This window comes from Protopterus annectens, chromosome 4.part0, assembly GCF_019279795.1.
Source record: "Protopterus annectens isolate FY-2018-M chromosome 4.part0, PAN1.0, whole genome shotgun sequence".
NCBI lineage: Eukaryota > Metazoa > Chordata > Ceratodontiformes > Protopteridae > Protopterus > Protopterus annectens.
The window spans coordinates 1,402,227,574-1,402,251,042 of NC_056733.1; the positions used below are offsets into that span (position 1 = coordinate 1,402,227,574).

The 23,469-nt window shown below is 38.8% G+C and overlaps 1 protein-coding gene across 1 annotated transcript in view; it reads right to left on the reverse strand.

Moving 5' to 3' along the window:
- The window catches only part of SEC24A (SEC24 homolog A, COPII coat complex component), a 2,581,543-nt gene that overhangs the window by 2,381,574 nt on the left and 176,500 nt on the right, over positions 1–23,469 (reverse strand). The window lies entirely within an intron of this gene.

Here is a 23,469-nt window from a genome sequence, read left to right on the forward strand (position 1 = left end):
ACAGAAAACTCCTGATGGCTGCCTTGGTGGCAGCATCATCACAGTTGATTTCCACCTTAAAGAGAGGAGCAAATGGGCTGATCATAGCAGAGGCTCTGATGGTCAGAAGGCAGAAAAAGACAGAATAAAATGGCAACATATGCAGAAGTTTATGTGCATGCTAAGTAAGAAGCAAATAATTAAACAGGCTGTATATTAAATTACACACTAACTTGAAAACATACTGCAGAAGTGAAACCATTTGTACACAATGCTCTTAAATTTAATCAGACATGATAAATTCATTCTCAGAGTCAAAACAGCATACGCTCTTGCTCCCCAGATATGCATTAAGCAGGGCGGGATGGAACAGTAGAAAGTTTTGTTCTAATAGGCTAGATGGCTACTGTGCTAAAGTACCACATTACATATTAATATTTAAAATTTCTCTCTCTCAAGCTTTTTTTCAATATAAACAATGCATTTACTTACACATGGATGAGATAATTACATAAACAAGCATGAAATATGTACATACTGTAAAATAAACTATGAAATATTTTAAACAATATGTAATGACTCTTCTTGCAATTTACCTAATGTTTTAGCCTAAAAACTTAATTATCCAAAGTGAGTAATGTGATATCTTAATCTATTCTTTCTTTTTTCATGAAACTGTCAGAAAATGATAGCAGCAAATTTAAAAACAAAATTCTTTACAGATTATAAAGCAGTGAAAGCTGTTAAAATAGTCTAGTTTTATTTCAGCATGCATTCCACTGTTAAAAAAAATTGGAGGATTCATGCAGCCCAGGAGCTTAATGCACAGGCACTCACAAAGAAAAGACACAGAGCTGAAATATTCCAGCAGGGAAAAATTCCCTGCAAAGTTGACCCCTTACTCATGAAATCAAAAGGTAAGATGCAGATGAACCTTCCTAAATCTTATTTAATTATAATTCGACAATTAAAGGATCTTTCCTTAAATTATTTTAATGACTTTGGAATTAAAGAAGATTTGACCAAATGTTTAAGTTTATGGCAAACTCTGATGCAAGATTTTAAATATATAACATCTACATACAACTTAATAAAATAATTGAAATACAACAATCAAATACTCTTCGCAAATTACTGGAAGGAGAAAATACCATTGATTGAGGACAATAAAATATTAAAAGCTATTAACCTAACCTTAAAAGCAGTATCTCTCCAAAAATTGTTATTTACGCAACTGATGATTTTTAATAATGCCTATTATACTCGTCTTAGAATACATAAATTTGACTCTAAAAATTCACCTAAATGTCCATATTGCACTGATCAAACGGCAGATCTTTTACACATGTTCTGGAGCTGTAAATGTATATTTAAACTTTGGAATTCTTTAAAAATTCAATTACAAAAAATGGGTTATCAACAATCTACACTTTCCTGGGAATTTATGATTCTACATATCCCTTGACGATTTGGATAAATCCCAATTGATAATACTTACAAATATTTTTTTATTAATGAAGTTATACATAGCTACAAACTGGTTGAATCCAGTGCAGACTTCATGGGAAAATTTTAAAAGTGTAGCAATAAAACATATTTTAGCACATAAATTATTAATTAAGGATCACAAGAAAAACATAAATAATCCAAAAATTTGGGAGAAAATCTTTAATATTGTATTGGCATAATGATTAAATTATATTGTTCCTCGGGGTGTACATATTAAAGTTGGAAACGTTATCAATAACCTGTATACTGATACTAGATCTTTTAATACCTTGTCAAGAATTTTATCGTAATGTATAAAGATTTTAGTTATCTGTTGGAAGCATTCATGTAGATAATGTATATATAGTGTAGTAGTGTGATTATAGGTTTACTTTTGATATTGCTGTATTTTATTTTGTGTAGTGTATTATTGTATCAACAACTGAAAATAATAAAGATTTATTATTGAAGAAAAAAAAAAAAAGGTAAGATGCAGTTGCAAGAACAGCCAGCAGGTGGTGCCAGTGGGCATTATGCACAGTTCCCACATAGAGTTTACAAACAAAAGAAAACAGCATCTTTGTCAGTGGGAACTCTGCTGTACATTTTTACGTTCTGCAGGAACAGTGGCGTTGTTCAATTAAGGTGACGCACTTGAATAAAAGTAACTAAAGGGCACTGGTATTTTCCCTATCTTCAAGGTCTACTATCAAGAAACTAAACCAAAAAGGAATTAAATGCATCAACTCCATATTTGTTTAATAAATACACAGATGTAATTCATGCAGATGTAATTGTCGGAATTTAGGTAAGTGATGTACTCTAATACTGTAGCTTTAAAAAGTATGTGGTGCACTGGAGTGTGAGATGTAAGAGGGAGGGAATCTTCAGTCTAGAGTAAAAGCTACTGGTAGAAGTATCATGCAGTCTTTGTGCGTGTCCAATACATCCATGTGATCCAATACACAAGTATCAGAACCTGGTGGCACTTCAGACAAGTTCAGTTTTAAGGTTTCCTTTTATTCTCACTTTATGAGAATGTTTTTGTTCTCATCGGTACCCGTCTCTAGGCTAAATGTATCCCTTGCTTAATGTATCCCTTGCTTAGATTTACTTAATGTTTCACTGTGCTAACATACTATTAGTTTCCTTTTTAAAATGCTGACTTTAAACAATTTGTTTAAAACTGCAAGTCAGTTTTGAATGCGACACTTACATGAAAACATTAATGCTGTGCTCTACTAGATCACTAGAGATATTTTCAAGAAAATCTGTTTTTGCCTCAAAATGATGACCCTAAAACCACAGACAACAATGAAGTTATACGGAAAACTGTCTGAAAATCAGAGGATTTGGAAGCAACATTCTGAGTTACATCTCAGTGGTAGTGGTTCTGGGGACAAACCAAAACAAATCCATGTAACAGGTTTGTGTACCAGATGAAGAAACTGACAAAGTTTTAACTATTTTTTTTCGAAGAGGAGAAAAGGGACAAGCTACAGATATTAAAATGTAAATTCCAAGCATACTATAAGCCAAAAACTACATTTCCCTTCAGCGAGACATTTCTTTTCCCCAAGAAATCAAGGAGTTGGGACATGAAAGAAGTAAATATTTGGGATCATGGCCTAAAAGAGATGTCGACCATGCAGCTAAGAATATGTGTGACAATACAAAGCAAACAAATAAACAAGAATGCAGAATTACTACTTTTAAATATAGATAACAAAATCCAAGTTATTGTCTTTGGTCCTTTATACCAGACAGTCATATTATCTACCCCAGCGTCAGATCCTAGATCAGTCCCTCAAGCAACTTGTGTCGGAGGGTACTAAACCTAAAATACAGTGAAAAAAATGAAGGCTTCCTTTGGAAAGAAGGATATTGCTACCAAATTTGAAAATACCTTGAAGCAGTTCAGTTAAAATTAAAATATGCCTTGCATATGGAGCTTTGCCACTGAGCACCCTATTCAACCACAGCCTAAGTACAGGATTCATTCCAGCAGAGTGAAGAACTGCCAGTGTCGTCCCCTTGCACAAAAGGTGGTGCCACTACTGACCTTGGAAACTATTGCCCCATTAGCCTGACAAGTGTGATCTGTAAAGCCATGGTGCGTATTATTATCAATTTCATAAACAAGGACATAAGCTATCTCCAAGCACTTGACCTCACTCAGTTCTAATTCGTCAAAGGCAGATCTTGCCCTGGCTGACTTCTTTGAGACTGTCACCAAGGCCCTGGATGAGGGAAAGTCAATACATACAGCTTACCTTGACTTAGCCAAGGCCTTTGACACAATCCCCCACTCAGGCATCATCGAAAAGCTAATGCAATATGGCATAAATCCTTGTTGCATCAGGTGGGTGGCCAACTGGCTCACCAACAGGACCCTTAAGGTCAAAATAGGTGCCTCCACCTCAGACAGCAGACCTGTCACTAGTGGAGTTCCACAGGGATCTGTTCTGGGGCCCCTACTGTTTGCATCTACTTCTCAGAGATCCAGGCAAAGACAAAAGGCTTTTGGCTAACCAAGTCTGCGGACGACTAAGTTGGGTGCTGTCATCAACTCCCCATATGATGTTAACATACTGCAAGAGGGTCTCACAGCAACAAATGACTGGTGCCAAAGTCATGGCCTCAAGTTAAACGCAAAAAAAATATCATACCATTCGGCAAAAACACGGCCCCTACTGACTACCACATCAATGGCAACAGCCTAAGCACACAACCTGTGGTGAGAGACCTGGGTACTCAGGTTGACAACAATCTCACATTCGACCATCATGCAGTGGCAGTGGTCAGAAAAGCCTTTTACTTGGTTCATCTCATAAGTAAAGGGATTGCATCCAGAAAAAAGGAGGTTATTACCTCTCTATACGCCTCCCTCATTAGACGACTAATTGAGTACAACACCCCGTTTGGTATGTACCTCTCCAAAACACCTGCACCAACTGGAAAGGCCACAGAAATACCTCACAAAGAGAATCCATGGCCTCTAACACCTGCCCTGTGAGGACAACCTCAAATCACTATCACTCTACTCGGTATCGTACAGACTGCTCAGAAGTGATCTGTGTCTCACCTTCAAGGCAATGTGGGACCCTGCCCTACTAGAGATGCTCCATATCCATAAGTCCAACTCCTCGTGCATTACCTGCTCGAAAGGCCTGAATCTAATATGCTACATCAACAGTACCTGCTGGACAGACAGGTTTGTCTCCCAGAGGCTGACCCGTCTCTGGAATAGACTTCCCATACATGTCAAAAGGAGTACCTCGCTGACCTTCAAGGGCAACCATTATGAGTGGATGGGTAACCACAAATTTGTCCCAGGAGCTCCCACCGGTGTCTCTCACTGACAAGGGTGACACGTGCTGACAGATTTCTTTTTAGGGATGAACTCTTGGCTGGGCTTTTAAAGGCCCCAGGGCCATTAGCCTAGTAACCTCATATAATCCTATGTTCTCCCAAATTGAAAGAAATGGAGAGCGTCAGAGAAGGTAACAATTACAAAAGGCATAGCCTAGATATACGGGATAGTAGAGTAAATAAAACAAGAAGGTGGTTGGGTAAAGAGGAGCAAAAAGATTTATTAAAATTCAGAGTTGCTAGCCCTGGCTCCCTTTAGTCCTCCTTACAGGTATTGGTATTAAGCAATTAGCAGGGGGGGGGGGGGTCGGGATTAGAAGGAGAAATTTCATACAACTAAAACAGAACATTTTTACTGGGAACAACTAGTTAAAATGATAACATTTTGAACAGGAGTGAGGCCATGAGTAAGTTACAAGAGTTAACTAACCAAATAACCTACACCGGTTTGTTAGAAGAATATAGGGGTATTGAAAACAGGCAGAGAGAAAACTCTTAGATTAAAAGAATTTATTATGGTGTCTAGAATGGAGTACACTAAAATAAATCCGGTTCTTAGTAAAGGATACAAAGTTTTACTGGAAGGATGAAGGATGCAGAAATGGAGGTATGAACTGGATGAGAAAGGAGATTAGAGATAAAAATATCTGATAAAGTGTGGAGAAGAATATGTAAGGCCCCAAAATACACCATAAAATCAACACACTTTTGAATTTTTGGAGGGAAACTGTTACTTTAGTGTTGGTACATGAATAAACAAGCCCTCATAGGTTCATAGGTTCATACTAGGCTATCTGCCCTAGGGCATTTGTAAGCCTAGCCAGAGTGTGTTTGGCTTTCGCCACCCATTTTAAATTAATTTTGCTATGCCTTTTTTTGAGGTTAGTATACTGTGCCTCTGTCTAACAGTGATACAGAAGTGATAGCCAGGGTAAACCTACGATCTCCCATCCACTCATCAAGATTCCTCTTGAAGAGAGTCAATGTGGGACTCTGCCTAACCTGGACTGGGATTTTATTCCAGAGTGAAGGGAGCCTCTGGGTTATGAATCTGTCCCTCCAGCATGTCCTATTTATTTCAGTGCTGAGGTTCAAGTCTCTCGAGCGCGTAGCTCGATGGGATTTGGATTTTCTGAGGTGCAGCATGTCCATTAATTCTGGGTTGGACATGGCTTGGCACAGATCGCCTCTGAGCAGGCGGTATGCCACTGAGTAGAGCTGGAGTTTCTTTAACCGGGCAGCATATGGCATCTGTTTGAGCCCTTTGATCCTCTTGGTGAGGTACTTTTGGGGTCTTTCCAGTTGCTGCAGGTGTCTGGTAAGGTACATCCCAAAAGGGGCATTGTACTCAATTATGGGCCTGATGAGGGATGAGTAAAGAGGTACGATGACCTCCCCTGATCTAGATGTGAATCCCTTCATGATTAGGTGGGCTATATAAAATGTTTTTCTAACCACTTTGGCCACGTGGTTGTCAAATGAGAGATTGCTATCAACTTGGGTCCCCAGGTCCCTAATGACTTCTTCTGTACTTAATGGATTACCACCTATGTGGTAATTTGTGGGAACTTTGTTTTTGCCAAAGGGGATGACTATACACTTTGGCGTTTAGCTTGAGGCCATGGCTCTGGCACCAGTTGTCTGTTTCTATGAGGCCCTTTTGGAGGATGCTTGTGTCGGCTGGAGAGTTGATTATGGCGCCCAGTTTGCAGTCATCTGCGAACTTGGTCAGCCACAGTCCTTCCGTGTTGGCCTGTACCGAGAAATATATACCGAACAAGAGAGGTCCCAGGACTGAGCCTTGTGGGACGCCACTTGTAACTGGTTTGGAGTCTGACATGGCTCCAGCAATTCTAACCATGTGGGTTCTGTCCTTGAGCCAGTTTGCAACCCATCTAGTGACATAGGGGTTATATTTAAGCTGGTGAGCTTATCTATAATGCCCGAGTGGGGTATTGTATCGAAGGCTTTTGCGAGGTCCAGGTAGGCTGTGTGGACCACCTTCCCTCGTCAATGGCCTTGGTGACTGTTTCAAAGAAATCGACCAGGTTTAAGAGGCAGGATCTGCCCTTAACAAAGCCAAACTGGGTAGGATCCAGTGTCTGTAGGTCCCCAATATCTTTATTTATGAGGTCCATGATGATCCTTTCCATAGCTTTGCAGACCAAGCTAGTCAGGCTTATGGGGCGATAGTTTCCAGGATCCGTTGAGGCACCACCTTTGTGGAGAGGGACCACTGTTGCTGTACGCCACTCTTTGGGTACATATCCTGTAGTAAGGCTAAGATTGAACAGTAGTTTTATGTTTGGGTTTAGCTCTTCTTGGAGTTCATGTAGGACGCAGCCCGGGACACCATCTGGTCCCATTGATGCTGTGTTTTTGCTTTGGAGAGGGCGGCTCTTACCTGAGCATCTGAGATGTCAGGGGCAGCACTCTGTTGGGATAGATATTTGCCCTTTTGGTGGGGAGAGGGGAGAAGTTTGCACTGAACCTGTCAGCTAGGATGTTGGCAATCTCTGTGGGCTCGGTGTATTTTTGTCATTTTGGACTAATTCTGAGCATATCTGGGAATTCCCACCCAGGTTCCTAATATAACTAAAGAAAGCCTTGTGATTATCCTTAGTGTCCTGTGCAATTTTTCTCTCGAAGCTGGCCTTAGACGATTTTATGAGTGTCCGTAGTTTTTTGCTAATACTGATCAGAGATGCCTTCCCTTTTTGGGATTTTGCTCTATCATGTAGTAGCTTCCTCCTTCTATTGTATAGTTTGTTTATGGCTGGGGTCCACCAGACAGGACGTCTGCCTTTGGAGGATTGGGTCTTGGTTTTATTTGGGATTGCATGATCCATGCATTCCTGAAGGTGTTCATAGAATGCGTTTATAAAGCATTCTGCGGTCTGGGCCGTATTTTCCACAGGCCCGGGGGCTTTGAAGGATTTCGCCTCTGTTTTGAGGCGTGTGAAATTTGCTTTAGAGAAGTTTTTCACTGTGGTTTTCTGGGCAGGGGGTGGGGTCGGGATGTGAATATCCAGTGAGATTAGTTTATGGTCTGATCTTACCAGTGAGGGATACACTTCTGGTCTGGAGCATAGTGTCCCCATGTTGGTGATGATCAGGTCCAGTATGTTTTCCCCTCTTGTGGGAGTGGTAACAAGTTGTTCCATAGCATTTGTGTTTATAAATTCTAGGAACCTTTGGGCTAGGGTGTTGGAGCTAGAGTAATGCTCCCAGTCTATGTTTGGGTAGTTGAAGTCGCCCAATATAATGGTGTTTGAGACCTTCATATTTTCCAGTATTCTCAGGAAGGCCAAGTGGGGTTCCTGTGTTTGGGAGGGTGGTCTGTAGCAGGCTATAAACTGGAAGGCAGTTTTACCCACAGTTAGTTGCACATGGATAGTCTCTGATGCTTCGTGCTGTGCCACCAACCTGGAGGTGTGGGTATCTTTGATGAATATTGATACTTCCCCTCCTTTTGTGGTTCGGTCCAAGTTTTGGGGCCGAAAAGCATGGTATGAGGTATAACCTGGTAGTACTGGGGTGCTCTCGGAGCCTTGAACCAGGTTTCTGTTACTGCACAGATATCGATGTTCTCCATGCTAAGGAGAGTTTTGAGTGCATGCATCTTGAGGTTTAGACTTCTGGCATTGAGTAGCATTACTCTTAGTTTCTTATCCCTTGTGATACCTATGGAGGTGGGTTTGTCTTTTGAGCCTTGCCTAAAAAAGGCACTATGGGGGTAGCAAGAGCCTTTGCCAATATCCGAAAGCCCAGGGGTGACAGGTGCAAGCCGTCCCTAGCGAAGCATCGTGGCTTGTCGAGCATGTCATCCCAGGCTGACAGGCATTGGATCCCCTTTGAATGACACCAACACTTCAGCCAATTGTTGAAATTGATCATCTTGTCTTCATATTGTGGCATCATTCTTGGTGAGGGTAAGATGCTACTCAAGGTCAGGGTCATACCGGCCTGGGCTACATGCTCAGAGAGCTCCTCTATGTCTCATTATCTCTCATGTGTTCTGTTTAAGCAGCTTTATTCTATATAAACACATTACTGTAAAGCTTATTTAACTATGACTAAGTAACTTGTATACAAACTAACTGCTGTGATCATATATGCTTACACACTGGCTGCTTCTTCAAAATGGCAGTAGGGATTGCACGTGTCTGGAATTTATACAAGCATGCACAACCTCGCATGCTCCTTAAAGAGATAGTGCACACACGCTACACTCTGATATACATCCTCCCTCTTTGAGAAATAGATCATGCAATTTGTCATGAGACATTTAGTATGCAGAAATCAGAAATAATCTAGAGACATGCATTATACAATACTAAGTATACATGTATATACAATCAAGTCCACGCTGCTATGTATTTCACACTCGGCTTAGAAATTCATCTATATAATGTGGCATAAAATTGGGAATCAGTTTTAGCAACTGGAACAGACTCTGAAAAATGGTTGACCTGTGGGAATGTTCAAATTACTCTCAGGAACAAGAATCAGACTTTTGAACATATACTGGTCTGGAAACAATGTCTGATTCGGTCTTTGATTTACAGTCTGCATCACAGATGCAATATTGTAATTGCAATGGTGATGATTCTGGTACAGGAAGAAGATGTTCGTGATTCCTCCTACACTCTACACCCTCGGAGCTTACCCATTAAGATCTCGGCTCAGCACAGATGCCTGTTATCTGTCCTATTCTATCAAAAAACTTTCAATGTCTGGATTCGTACAGTTTCTCCTTCCCTCAATCTGTCATAACTAGATTTCTGGATATTACATCGTCAATAATTGAACTTTGATGGTTTTACTGTTCTTAGAGTTAGGCTTCAACAAACGTGATGAAATAGGTAGCGTAGTTCTAGTTTGTCTGGAAAGTAGTCTTTGAGCAGGTGAGCCAAGAATATCATCACGAGGTATGTTTCTGAGATTAAGTAAATTCAAGAATACATCGGTATTGTCACGCTTTGACTTTTCAACTAATTGCTTTTCACTCTGTACTGCATGTTCAGCTAGACCATTGGATTGAGGATATTCAGGCCTACTAGTGACATGTACAAAGTCCCATTCTCTTGCAAATTTCTGAAACAACTGGCTAGTAAATTGAGTTCCATTGTCAGAATAAAGTTTGTGAGGAGTACCATGAAATGAAAAATGATGTTTAAGCTTAGTGATAACAGCTGTTGAGGTTAATTCAAGAATACATCGGTATTGTCACGCTTTGACTTTTCAACTAATTGCTTTTCACTCTGTACTGCATGTTCAGCTAGACCATTGGATTGAAGATATTCAGGCCTACTAGTGACATGTACAAAGTCCCATTCTCTTGCAAATTTCTGAAACAACTGGCTAGTAAATTGAGTTCCATTGTCAGAATAAAGTTTGTGAGGAGTACCATGAAATGAAAAATGATGTTTAAGCTTAGTGATAACAGCTGTTGAGGTTAAGTTTGGTAGCAGATCAATCTCAAACCAGTTCAAGTAAGAGTCTACCAAAACCAAATAATATTGATTATGCCATTCAAAGATAACAGCTGCAACAGTAGACCACGGTAGTTCAGGTATTGGGTTTAGCTGAAGTGATTCCTTTTGCAAATGTGCTCTGGTACTATTACATATCGAACAAGAAGAAAGAACACTATCAATGTCTTTTGATAACGAAGGTCAAAATACTAGTTCTCTTGCTCTTCTCTTAGTGGATAATAAACCTGGGTGGCCACAATGCAAAATCTGAATATATTCATGCTGTAATGAAGCAGGAACAACAATTTTAGGACCTTTAAAAATAAGACCATCATCTCGGTTGGGAAAATATGACTGCACCTCAGGTGATATATTAGATTGTTTTGACGGCCATCGAACACTGATGTAGTGATTGAGCTTTTGTGAAATTTGATCAGTCATAGTGTGATCTCAACTCAAGTCAAGTCAAGCGGTGGAAAAATTATGCACTGACATTACATCAAAGTCAAAATTTTCAGCATCAAGCTATTCTGTTGTACTACTAGGCTATCTAAAGTATCAGCCAGATAAATTTAGCTTTAGTGTAGACCATTTTTAAATTGTACTTTTGCAATTTGTGCATCATTCCTTGTAATCTCGCCGGAGCAGAATGCATAGATTTCTTTAGAATAGTAACTAAAGGCTGATGATCAATTTCAATTTGAATAGCTCGACCATAATCGTGAAACTTGGAACATGCAAAAACTATTGCTAGAAGCTCTCTCAATTTGAGCATATTGCATCTTAATTTGAGTAAGTGTCCTAGATCCATAGGCTACTGGTCTGCCCTCCTGTAAGAATAACTGTACCAAGACCAAAGTTAGAAGTATCACGGGATAGGACAACTGATTTATTCACATCACAGTACTTTAACGTGGGGAGGGGGTTGCAATTTTCTGCTTAAGGTCATCAAATGCCTTCTAATGATGTAACCATGACCACACAGCAGTTTTTCATGTTAGCTCTTAACGGTGCTGTCAACTCACTGAAATTTGGTATAAATTTACCCAAATAGTTGACCATGCCAAGAAACGCTGTAAACTGTGCACATTATCTGGTGCTGCCATCTCTAAAATAGCCCTTTGCTTGGGTCAGGTTTTAAACCTGTACTTGCAAACAAAATGTTCTACGTAGGTTACCTCTAGATGTCTGACTTTGCACTTCAAAGGACTGAGCTTCAAATTTACTTCACGAGCTCTATCTAGAACTTTCTTGTGGTTTCTGTCATGCTCTGTTTTGCCACTGCCTCCAACTAGTAGACTGTCTACTATTATGGCACAAGGATAACCTGAGAAAAATTTGTTCCACTGCACATGGAAAAACTTCACTTGCAGAATTTATTCCAAATTGCATCCTTAGAAATCTGTATCTGCCAAACAAACTAAAACATCCATAAACATTAGGGTGCGTTTCCAAAGGTCAAACATTCCTCTTATGCTGTGCTAATGATGTCATAAGAAGGCAGAAACATGCATGTCCACAGCTAGTAGAGTTTGGCTTTAATGGCCTGAAATTGTCCATAAATAGACTTAAAAATGAAAGTAAAAGAAAAAAAAGTCATGGACATAATTGCCATTTAGCTGAAACACCTGATCTCCTTAAAGGGTGATTTGCATATATCCCATGAGGCCTCTGATGCAAGAGGTTTAAGGTATCACACAGTTAGAAGTCCAGCTTTGCTAGACTTTTCTTTTTGTGTTTTTTATCTGCCAAACAAGGTACTAAAAGTAGTTAGAAATGAGGAATTGCAATCAAGCATCACTTGCCAAAATGAACTCTGCATCCAAAACAGAAAATACAGTGGCATTTTGTATTAGAGATGTAACTTCCTCAACAGTGCGCCTTGGATGACATGGCCTCTTTAATGCTTTGTTCAAATCTCTAGGGTTAATGCATATTCTGACTTCTTCTGAGCCTTTCTTGTGACCAGCTACCAAGGACAACACCCATTCAGTTGGTTCTGTGACTGGACAAATCACACCTTGCTGCACCATCTTATCCAACTGAGCGCTGACCATCTTGCATAGCTACTGGAACTCTCCTTGCTGGTCTGACCATTGAAGTGACCTTGAGGTCTAATTTCATAGAATACACAACTGGAAGCTTACCCAACTGGTCATCAAAAACATCAGCAAAATCTTGAACTTGGAACTGCACTCACATGAAGAACTTTTTTAGCAAAAGAAAGCAGATTCATTTTCAAGCCATCTTTGAGACCTAGTGAAGATAGCACTGCTCGTTGGACTACATAGAATAATAAGTTGCAACAGTTCTCAGCCAAATAACATGGACATACTGCTGAACCTTCGGTTTGAATTTCTTCACCACCATACGCAACAAGTCTCGCACTGCTGGTTTCAATGAGTTGTTGGTTGGTTCTCACTTTTGCAAATGTATCCACTGATACAACATTGCACTTTGATTCAGTGTCTACTTTGAGCTCTGGGGATTTCCCATTGATCTGAACTGTGCAAAACACTTCACTCCTTGTCAATAAGTTTACTATGTCATCTCTTTCTCCCAGCACTGATGCACCATCTACGTAGAAAGCCGATTGTTTTGGCTCTACTTGATAAACTTGCTTTGTTGTATGACCTTACTTTACAACTGTGTGAGGCTTAATTGATTTGCAAAACTTTTGAAAGTGGTTCCATTTCTTAACACTTATGGCACTGCAGACCATATGCTAAACATCTCTCTCTTTTAGACTCACGGTTTGCAGCACAATTTCGACAGTTAACGATAAAGCTAGACTTGGGTTTTGCTGACACACGCTTGTATGGCACTGAGATGGTGGCGGAGCTTGCACTTCTCATAGAACTTTCAGGAAAACTTGGCACCTTCTTTGGAAATTCCTATGGTTGCCCTTTTGCTCAGGCCTGTTTCTGCTTGCCACGTGTTGCATACTCTCTACATTTGCTCTGGAGCTCACTGAAACCATGCTTTTGTCACTTGTAAGCTTGTTCATGCGTCTTTCTGTCACATCATGGATCGGACAAATCTCTATTGCTTTGCTTAATGTCAAATCACCGACACAAAGCAAAATCTTCCTCACTGCAGCACTATCAATACAACATACAAGTCTATCCTTTTACCAGCTCATCTTTCAAGTCACCAAACCGACACGTTTTGGCCTTCTTCAAGTCAGTTACATAAGCTGAAAATGTCTCCCCCGGCTTCTGATTTCTTGTGTAAAACAAATGGCTCTCTAATGTAGTATTTGTCCAGGGGGTGCACATTGCTCTGAACTTACGCTTCAAACACTCTAGGTCTTCTCTGGATTCAACTTACACAACAATTATGGAGGTCTGCACCTTCACACACACTGCTGATGCATATACAAATGATTGCTCTCTTTCTATAGCCTCAGATCCTGCTATATTTATCAAAATAAATGCCCTTGTGCATGCATCTCTATCTGCACAAGCTGCTTGGATAAAAATATCGTACTCCTATTGAAATATTCTCCAGGTGTCAGCAATATTCTGGTCAAACACAAGTGGTTGTGGTTTTCGAAACCCATCTGCCATATTAACACATACCAGCGAAGGGTCTTGCAAATACGTACAAATACACACACATATATATACACACACGTGCATAAGTAATTGGCATGAACACTCAATTTAGCTAATGCTCTTCTGCTTTATATCTGCACTTTCTTTGTGCTTATTGGTATTGTGCGAATGAATAACCATGTAGTGCTTTCAATTAACTGGACTTTGTGAAATAAACCTCTCGGGCTTTTCACTGCTTTACTGCACTTTGCAAAATACCTTTTCAAATTCCTTAATGCATCACTATGCTTTACGAAATAGCTTTTCAAGTTTCTCAATGCTTTATTGTACTTTGCGAAATAACTTTTTAGTTTTCTCGATGCTTTACGAAACTCAGCAGAATCGCTTTTCAACTTATTTCCTGCTTTACGGAGCTTAAATAACATACTTTCTCGAACCTTGTGATACTTTTATGAAATTTTCGATAAGTAAAGGCAGACATGCTAAAATCATCAGCTTTCGGAATTAGTAAAGGCTAAAATGCTGTAGTTGCTTGGAAATTTATCGATAAAGGCAGACATGGAGCAGTCATGCTTTATCACTTATTAAAGTTGTCGCTTTAATAAACATTCAAGAACTTTGCAATGCAATAGAACAATTCACAAGCACTGTAATACTCTTGTAATATTTTGTAAGAAACACCTTTCTTTAATACAAGAAACTTGTTAAGCAATTAAACAATGAGAATAATCAGACTTTGGCTGCACAAACAATGTCTTTTGAGGTACGTGCACTTTGTAAATGACTAAATGCAATACAATGAAATGTTCCCAAAACGCCGGCACCTTGCCAGGCCATTCTTTACAGTACAAGAAGTACTCTGAAATGGCGACACCCTGCGAACAGCCACACCTAGCACAAGAACTTTTCTTCAAACAGCCATGCTTCAATTGAATTACACGAGATAGTTACAACTTTACACACACACATTAATAAGCACTTCAACACACTCTGAGATACTTCAAATGACTTTAATTACTTTTTTGATACAAAACAAAGTCGTAGTTATGCCCAAACACAGCACTTTGCCCAACATAGCAGTCATCTTTCTTTATTTTTTCTACTGTGCCCCTTTTCTTATGATTATGTTTTACTCTAAACAAGCCCAATTGTGCCTTAAGCACACTCTTTCAGCCTTAAACATGCTCATTTTACACTTTAACATGCACATTTTACACTTTAAAAGTGTTTGACGAAAGAAATGTGTAAACATTTTCTTTAGTTAAACTTTTTGAGCTTTCCGCTTGCCTGATAATGCGGTTTATGCCCTTGTAATGCCTTTTCTTGCCTCTTTGCATCGAGTAAATAATTTGTGTTGCTTTTCATTACCTTTGATTCCTTCTGGTTATGTTTGCACAGTTTTCTCTTAATTTTACATTCGCTGTCGCCTTTACATCTCATGGCTCCAAATGTTTTGTTCTTTTCCATCCCGGTTCTGACACCATGTCGCTTTTGTGTTAGTACACAAATAAAAGAGTCCTTGTGGGTTCTGTTTAAGCAACTTTATACTATACAAACACATTACTGTAAAGCTTATTTGACTATGACTAAGTAACATATACAAACTAACTGCTGTGATCATACATGCTTACACACTGGCTGGTTCTTCTAAATGGCACTAGGTTTTGCACATTTCTGGAATTTATACTTGCACACAGCCTCGCATGCTCCTTAAAGACAGCACAAACATGCTACATCTGATCTACAGAGACGTCTTCACAGATATCTCTGTACTACTGCATAATTAAATAAGATGTTTTTCACAGGGCTGTTGGAGATGTGATGGTGAACAAAATGGAAGCTGCAAGTACATAACCTTGTGGCAAAGGTTGTGAACAGAGATTCTGAATTACACTTTTTAAAATGGGGTACTGATTTTAAAGCGAATGACATTAGACCTAGGTTGGTATGTGTGATTTTGTTAGCAAGTAAGAGATGTATTATTGATAAATGAAGTCCAGAGAACCTCTGAAGTCAGCAAAGTTTTGGAGCTACAGCAGGAAATCAAGATTTATAAAACTAGGTCAATGCAGAAGATGAACAGTAAAAATACCCTGATTAAGTGGTACATATGGAAGCTAACCTCCTCAGGTCTAAGAAAAATAAAATGAGTGGTTATCTGAGTTACTGATATTGTCTGTATAAATAGTTTGCATTTGTGCACATTTTTACTGATTTTTAAATAAATTTTATTGCTGGTGCCAAATGGTACTGGAATCGATTGCTGTATTTTTCTTTTTAATATACGTCTTGTCTTGCAGCATTCCTAATTAAAAAAAAAAAAGCCATTCAGGACAATATAAAAAAGTTTTGTTACCATTAATGCTAGATCTGGACTACCAGTTTCATCTTCATCACCTGCAGGCATATCTCCCAAAATGCCCTTCACTTTCAGGGACACCCCAGATTATGGCAGAAATGTTGCTATGTCTTAGAATTACGTATGTTAATTTATGCCATCTTATTTGGTCAACTTGCCAAATTTGCAGTACTAATATTTAAAGTGTCCCTATATTTGGGTCTTTGCCCTAAACTATTTTTGGCTCTGTTCCCCATTCTGAGGATAATAGGTCAAGTGCTATAACTGTACAACTAGAACCAGCAAGACTGAGGCAAACATATGAAAACTTTCCCAGGCGATCTATATTTCCCCCTTACTCATGATGCCATACAGATTATAACCCTTGTCCAGATCTCCAAAGTTCACATGAAGTGGAGCAACCACTTATAACAATAACCAAGTTTTTACATTATTTAATGTTTTTATTTATTGACATTTGTTAACTGGGTTAGTCCAGCTGGGTTTGTGGCCCATTTTCAGTGGAGACCAGAGGAGAAAAACTCCAATTTAACAACACAGTATACAGAAAAAGATATAAACTTGACAATGTAAGACAAATTTGCTTAATTAATAAAAGTGGAACAGTAAGACAGGTGGTGGACTAGATAATAGAAAGTATATATAATACAGAGTAAATGTAATTACAATTCAGAGGTAAACAGTTTATTTACATATTTACAAGAGGTAGATTAGTCATTAGGAGAGAGGTATAGAGAGTAAAATAACTTGTTTGTGTTTGAGGCATTGAGATTGTATGTGGGGTAGATAAGGGAGGGGTGTTGAAAGTTTAGGTTGGGGATTGGCAGGGACAGATCTTAGTGTTAAGTAGATGAATTTTACGTTTTTCTTTAAAGTGGGATGGGTGGATGATGGCACGTAAGTCTTTGGGAAGGTTGTTCCAAGCTTGGCTAGTTGAATATTTATATAGGAGTTTTCCTATTGTTTTTTTGGGTTGGTAAGTATGGAGTAGTAGTTGATTAGAGGAGCAGAGAGTACGACATGGAGAATAGCAAGAGATGAGGGAATTGAGAACATGACTGGAGGAAGGTTTGTAAAGAATGGTGTGTAGCATTTGAAGTTGGGATAGAAGCAGTACATGAGGGAACTCAAGCCATTGGAGAGAATTTAAAGATAGGCAGTGATGTGCATTACATGGGGCATTAGTGGCAAATCTAGCTATCTTATGATATGTTTGTTGGAGTTTATTTAAGGTTGTAGTTTGAAGGTTAGTGAATACAGGGGCTGCATAAGTGAGGGAGGGTAAGAGAAAGGCTTGGGCAAGGGAGAGTCTTGTGCTTGTTGTTAAGAATCTTTTGTTATAGTAAAGTAAGCCCAGTTTCTGGTGCGTCTTTTTTATACTTTGAAGTATATGCATATCAAATTTAAGTAATTTAATTTACATGCACACAGGCACAGACTTCCACAGGCATAGACTTGCACAGACAAGGCACAGACTGAAACACACACACACACACACATGCACACACACAAAATATGTATATACATGTGTTAATACACAAAGATAAATAAATAATTGCTCCATATGAAAGTCTTCCAGGCCGGTCAGGAATGAGGCTGGAGGTAATAGATGAACTACCAAATATATCTAGCATTAGATTAAGTACAGAAATTTTGTACTAAAGATTGTCAGTTCCACCTTTATATAGGCGGAAACAGCCCCAAGCTTATCCTCTTGGGTGGTTCATCATGAGAGCAAACCCTTGATTGTGGCAGCACTGAATGATGAACTAGACCTAGAGATCACATCCAGCTTATAGTATCTTGCAAAAGTGTTTAATGATACCCATATAAGCAGCTGCAAAAATGTCATCCAAGGATGCATTTTTGTAAAAGTTGAGACATCTAACGCTATATTTTTTTGTTTAAAACTTCCAAATGCTTTTATTCACCCCAAATAGTGCAACATCAAAAGAACAAAATTAATGCAACAGCACAAAAGGAATAAAAAATATCAAACGTATTCAAAGGTAAGAATAGCATTTAAGAATAAAGCCGAACTTAAATTAGATATTTTCTTAATTGCTGTAAATACTTTGGTGTAGTCAATTAAAACTCTGAATGTCTCTCTTGCATTTCCTTTCCTTTCCTATTACAGAAAATAAACCTTACTATAAAAGCAAGTCCTATGCAAAAAAAAATTACATATTGACAGATGTATTCAAATTATACAATCAATGATTTTTAGAGAATGAGCAAATTGTACATTAATTCCTGACTGGAAAACAAATTTTCTCTCACAGGGTGTTAATGTACAGTTAATGCCCACTGAAAAATTGAGTCCACCACTTCACGGCAGCATATTACAAAGCTCAAAAGGTAAGGAAGTTAACGACTGCCATTATTTTATATTCGCTACACAGAGTTTTGCTGTTTAGTAACAGTAAAATAAAAATAAGTTAAAAAAAATAGATGTGTGCGTGTGTTTATATTTCTGTTCATGTCAGAGATTGTGTGTGTGCTTCAATACATGAAAGTGGGAGTGTGTGTGCGTGTATAAGAGAGAGAGATGGCTTGTTCAGTGGCAGCAACAGCAGCAGTTAAAATTAAGAGGTATGCATCCCTCTCAAGCTGAGGTGTCTTCTGTGTGGAGTCTGATTGTCCTCCCTGTGGTCGCGTGGGTTTCCTCCGGGTGCTCCGGTTTCCTCCCACATCCCAAAGACATGCAGTAGGTGGATTGGACACTCTAAATTGGCCCTAGGTGTGAGTGTGTGCATGTGTGTGCCTTCTGTGGAAGGTTGGGCGCCGGGCTGGCAACTCGACACTGTAAAACTCCACTGCCAATCATGAGGGGACAGGTGATCCGCTGTGGCGACCCCTAACCGGGAAAAGCCGAAAGAAGAAGATGCATCCCTCTCAACCTCTTCACTCAGGAAATGTGGATAAAGCCTAAAATAAAAGGGGGATGTACAAAGACTCAAAAATAGGAAAAGATTTTAACATTACTGTTATAAAATTGCTACAATAAAATTATTTGTTTTAGCATGCATTTTCTGAAGGAAATAAAGTCTGAAACTCAATAGTATGTCATTTACTGATTTCAATCCCCAATGATTTGCCAGCAAAATAAATAATGGGTAACTGACCTAAAAGGGGAAAAAATCTTGGCATTCTTTGAAAATCTTATATTTTGGATGTAAAAACTTCCTCTAACATTATTTACATATACTACAGCAAATTTGAAACATCAAGCAGAGCAAATATTGAACATCCAAAATTTAAAAATAATAATACAGTAATAAAAATAAAAGTAAAATAAAATAACTTTATACACAGCCCACTAAGTGCAATAATGCCTTCCAGGATGTGTGTTACTGTGTAAATAACACCCTTTCAGGATTGTAGAGGCCCGATGCCTCTATCTTTACAAAGTAACGCACACCCTGTTGGGAATTATTGACAGCGTAATCAGTATATGTTTCTCAGCCCAAATAATGCACCCATGGAGCCAATTTTCTGATGAAGTTTGACTTCTGATTTATATCTATTGACTTTTCTTCGTTATTCATTAATTCAGTCATAAACCGTACGAGTTCTTCCAGTGTAGGATCCTAATTCTTCCATCTCATGAGCTTAGTAATGTTGGTGATGAAGAAATCAATCAAAATAGTGTGTTTCTTCAGTTAATATCGGATGTCCAGGATCTCCTTTACCATATGTTGAAGACTGACTTTAAGTACTCTTAACCTGCCACAGTGCCAGAAAATATATAGCCAATACCCCCACTTCTCTTGTTTGGCATATCCAGCATTAGATACTGGGTGTATTATAAATCCTCCCCAAGTCCTATAGTGTATAAAAATATTTATGCAGCATTTCCATGCAAAAATCCTGAATTTCCACAGCTTAGTTGGGGATTTTTTAAGTTATTCAGTACCAATTTCCACCCTTTCTCTGTCTATATTCAGTACCACTTTCCACCCTTTCTATGTCTATATTTAACAAGGTTTTCCAAAGCTACCTATGTTTCTTTACTACACTGGCTCGGATCCGGTATAATGCTTTATATGATTTTGTTACGACTGTGCTACGCAATTAACATACCTCCACATTTTTAAAAGCTCATGACCCTGAAGATTAATATGTGTTGTGCACTCCTTCTTGGGATAAAATGTTAAACAGTGGTTGAGCACTAGTATAAATCAAACTGCTTCCTCCCTATTGTCCAGTCTAGTACCTCTCCATATTCTATCAATTGACACTAGTATCTTAACCTCACTTTTTTCCCTGCTTCCACTTCCAGAAAAAAGTGCAATTTTGAGGACCAAGTAATGTAACACCAATTGGGACCAAGCCTAAATATAAAATGGGAACACGAACCTTAGTTAAAATTTCTTGTATATACTTCCCTAAATCATCATGTTGTGGTAGGGGACTAATAACCCATCCCAAACATAAAAAATTCACTCCCAATCAATTTGAATCTGTATGTTAACCACCTCCAACAGTCTTCTACAGTGCCTAGTAGATCAGATTCTGCAGCCTAATATATTCTGAGAGATGAGCTATGTACAGATACCTGAACAGGTCGATGACCCCAAAACCTCCATCACCCTTAGGTAAAATCACCTTATCCCATGTCACTCTTGAATGGTGCCCTTCCTGAATAAAATATCTCAATTTCTGTTTTAAATTTGTTAATAGCCATTGGGGGACACCTGGATTGAATGAGATGTACAGAACACACGAGTCAAAACAAAAAGTTGGAGGCCCTGAGCCTTCTGATCAAGATTTGTTACTAGGTTTCTCCATTTCTGGAATACAATTCCATAGAGGGCCCTTAAGTCTTTGAGATTTAAGTTTTGGTTTTGCTGCAGTGCTTCTATATACTAAGCACATAAATAGCGTCTATATTACATCGTCGAACTCACAGGAGTTTGAACGTTGTAATATCGAACCATGATGTTCAAAACCTAAGAATTACAAAAACATAGAACAGCGATTTTTTCCCAGGGGGAAAAAAAACACTTACACTTTAAACAAACTAATGTGGGGGGCTGTGCCCTCCACACCCCCCTACTTAAATATACCAACTCCGAGATTGCACCACAGTGGAGGAAATAGCAAAGCCCCGAAAACGGCCCACCAATTTTTTCCCTGGGAAAAAAAGAATTGGTGTGCCGTGGCTTCGCTAGTTCCATCTTTCTAACATTTGGGTTTGATCTTACAACGTTCGGACTCCTGTGAGTTCGACCTTGTAGTATAGCCCCCATAAATATTTCAATTTTTTTGTGCCCCACAGAAATGGAAACTGCTGGCTTAGTAACATTGTTGGGGTCTAATGAATGGAAATTGCTTAAATTAAAAACAAAAAAGAAACGCTACTGGCCAATAACTTTAATAAAGCTTTATTAACGTTATTGGCCAGTAGCATTGCTTTTTTGTTTTTATAAACTGCTTAAGTTCTAAACATACTCATTTTATAACCAGATACACCCCAAATTCAGTCAATATGTGTGGCATGTCTTCCTGTAGTCTGGTTAAACTTAACAAAAAATCATCTACAAACAATGATAAAAAGAAGTTAAATACTCACCATAACATTCCATATGTGTTGCCCACTTTCATTCTTCCTCCTCCTGTGGGTTCGGATCCAAACCTCAGATCAGACTCTGATGAGTTTTTTTTTTCTACAGCTTAGGCTCCAACCCTCAAGCTCCTCCCTTAACCATAATGCCCCCTCGAGCTCCTCCCTTAACCATAATGCCCGCCCCCCCCGTCCTTCAAATTACCTCAGATTAAGGTTTGCTGCAGCTGTATAAGCAAATACATAAAGGTATGGATAGAGAACTATCATAAGATAGACAGCAGATAGAACTAGGAGATCAAAAGGATCAGTGATTCCTAGAACACCTCTGCAAATCTTCCCAGAAGGGACAGGAAGATGGAAGGGCAAAGTGAGGAAGAATAAAAATGGGCAACAGAGATGGAACATTAAGTACATAGCTTCTTTATCTAATGTTGTCATTTTCATTCGTTCCTTAACCTGTGGGACAGAGTCCCCAGCTACAGTAACCTTGGTGGCCCTCGTGGAAGGATATTTTGGAGCATTGTGGAACCAAAAGTAGTCTTTCTTCTAGACACAATATCAAATTTGTAATGTGTGATAAAGGTATTGGAGTTCAACCATGTAGCAGCCTCACAAATGTCCTCTGTTGAAACTCTGGAGCAGAAGGCTTGAGATGTAGACAAGGACCTAGCAGAATAAGCTTTAACATGCCCAAGTAGAGGGATACATTTAGAAGAATATACGAGAGTTGCAATCTGTGATCCATTTAGATAAAGTGAGTTTTGAGATTTTGTTCTGTCCAAACAGAAAAGTAGCTCTCCATGGATATCTAGTAGGGGAACAGTGTATTTGCCTCTTGTTCTGAAAACTGGGGAAAATTTTCATAGCTTAATGACATGACTGATATTGTTTTCAGAGGCGACTCTGGGCAAAAAGGAAGGATTGGTGCACAAAATCACTCTGTCTTTATGAAAAATCAAATAAGGGAGTTTGGTTGACAATGCTTGTAATTAAGATACCCTTTTAGTCAAAGTAATGGCAACCAAAATGCCAGTTTTCCAGGAAAGATATTTCAAGTTTACCTTGGCTGAAGGTTCAAAAGGAGGTAGGAAAAGTGTGTGCAACATTATGGTTAAGTCCAAGGAGGAGTGGGGTCCTTTATATGAGGTCCAAGTAAAAAGGTGCCTGTGAGGAAGGTCTTGCACAGTTTAAATGAAACCATTAATTGTCCCCATTGTGATAATTTGAGATGGCTGTCAGTTGCACTTTAATAATAAAAAAAAAAAAAAAAAAAAAAAAAAAAAAAAAAAAAACTTACCCCATTTTGAAAAATTGAAGCAAGAAACTCCAAAACTGCAGGAATAGGGGCTGTAAAAGGATTCAAATATTTTTGATGTGCCCATATTGAAAATATCTCCCATTTACTTTTATAAATTTTTCGAGTAGACGCTTTATGTGAGGATATTAAAATCCGTTCAACTGGTAAAGAAAACCTGGTGTTTCTAGGCATCATTAGAATTGGAGAAACCATTTGGTCAGTTTTAATTCTGGAAGATCTGGGCGACTCTGCCCTCATGGGCGAGATAAATGATCTGGATGTGGCCAGAAGGGAGCAATGAAGATAAACTTGCTCTTCAACCTCTGTGCTTTCTGAAGAAATATGGGTATGAAGGGTGGCGGGGTAAGCAT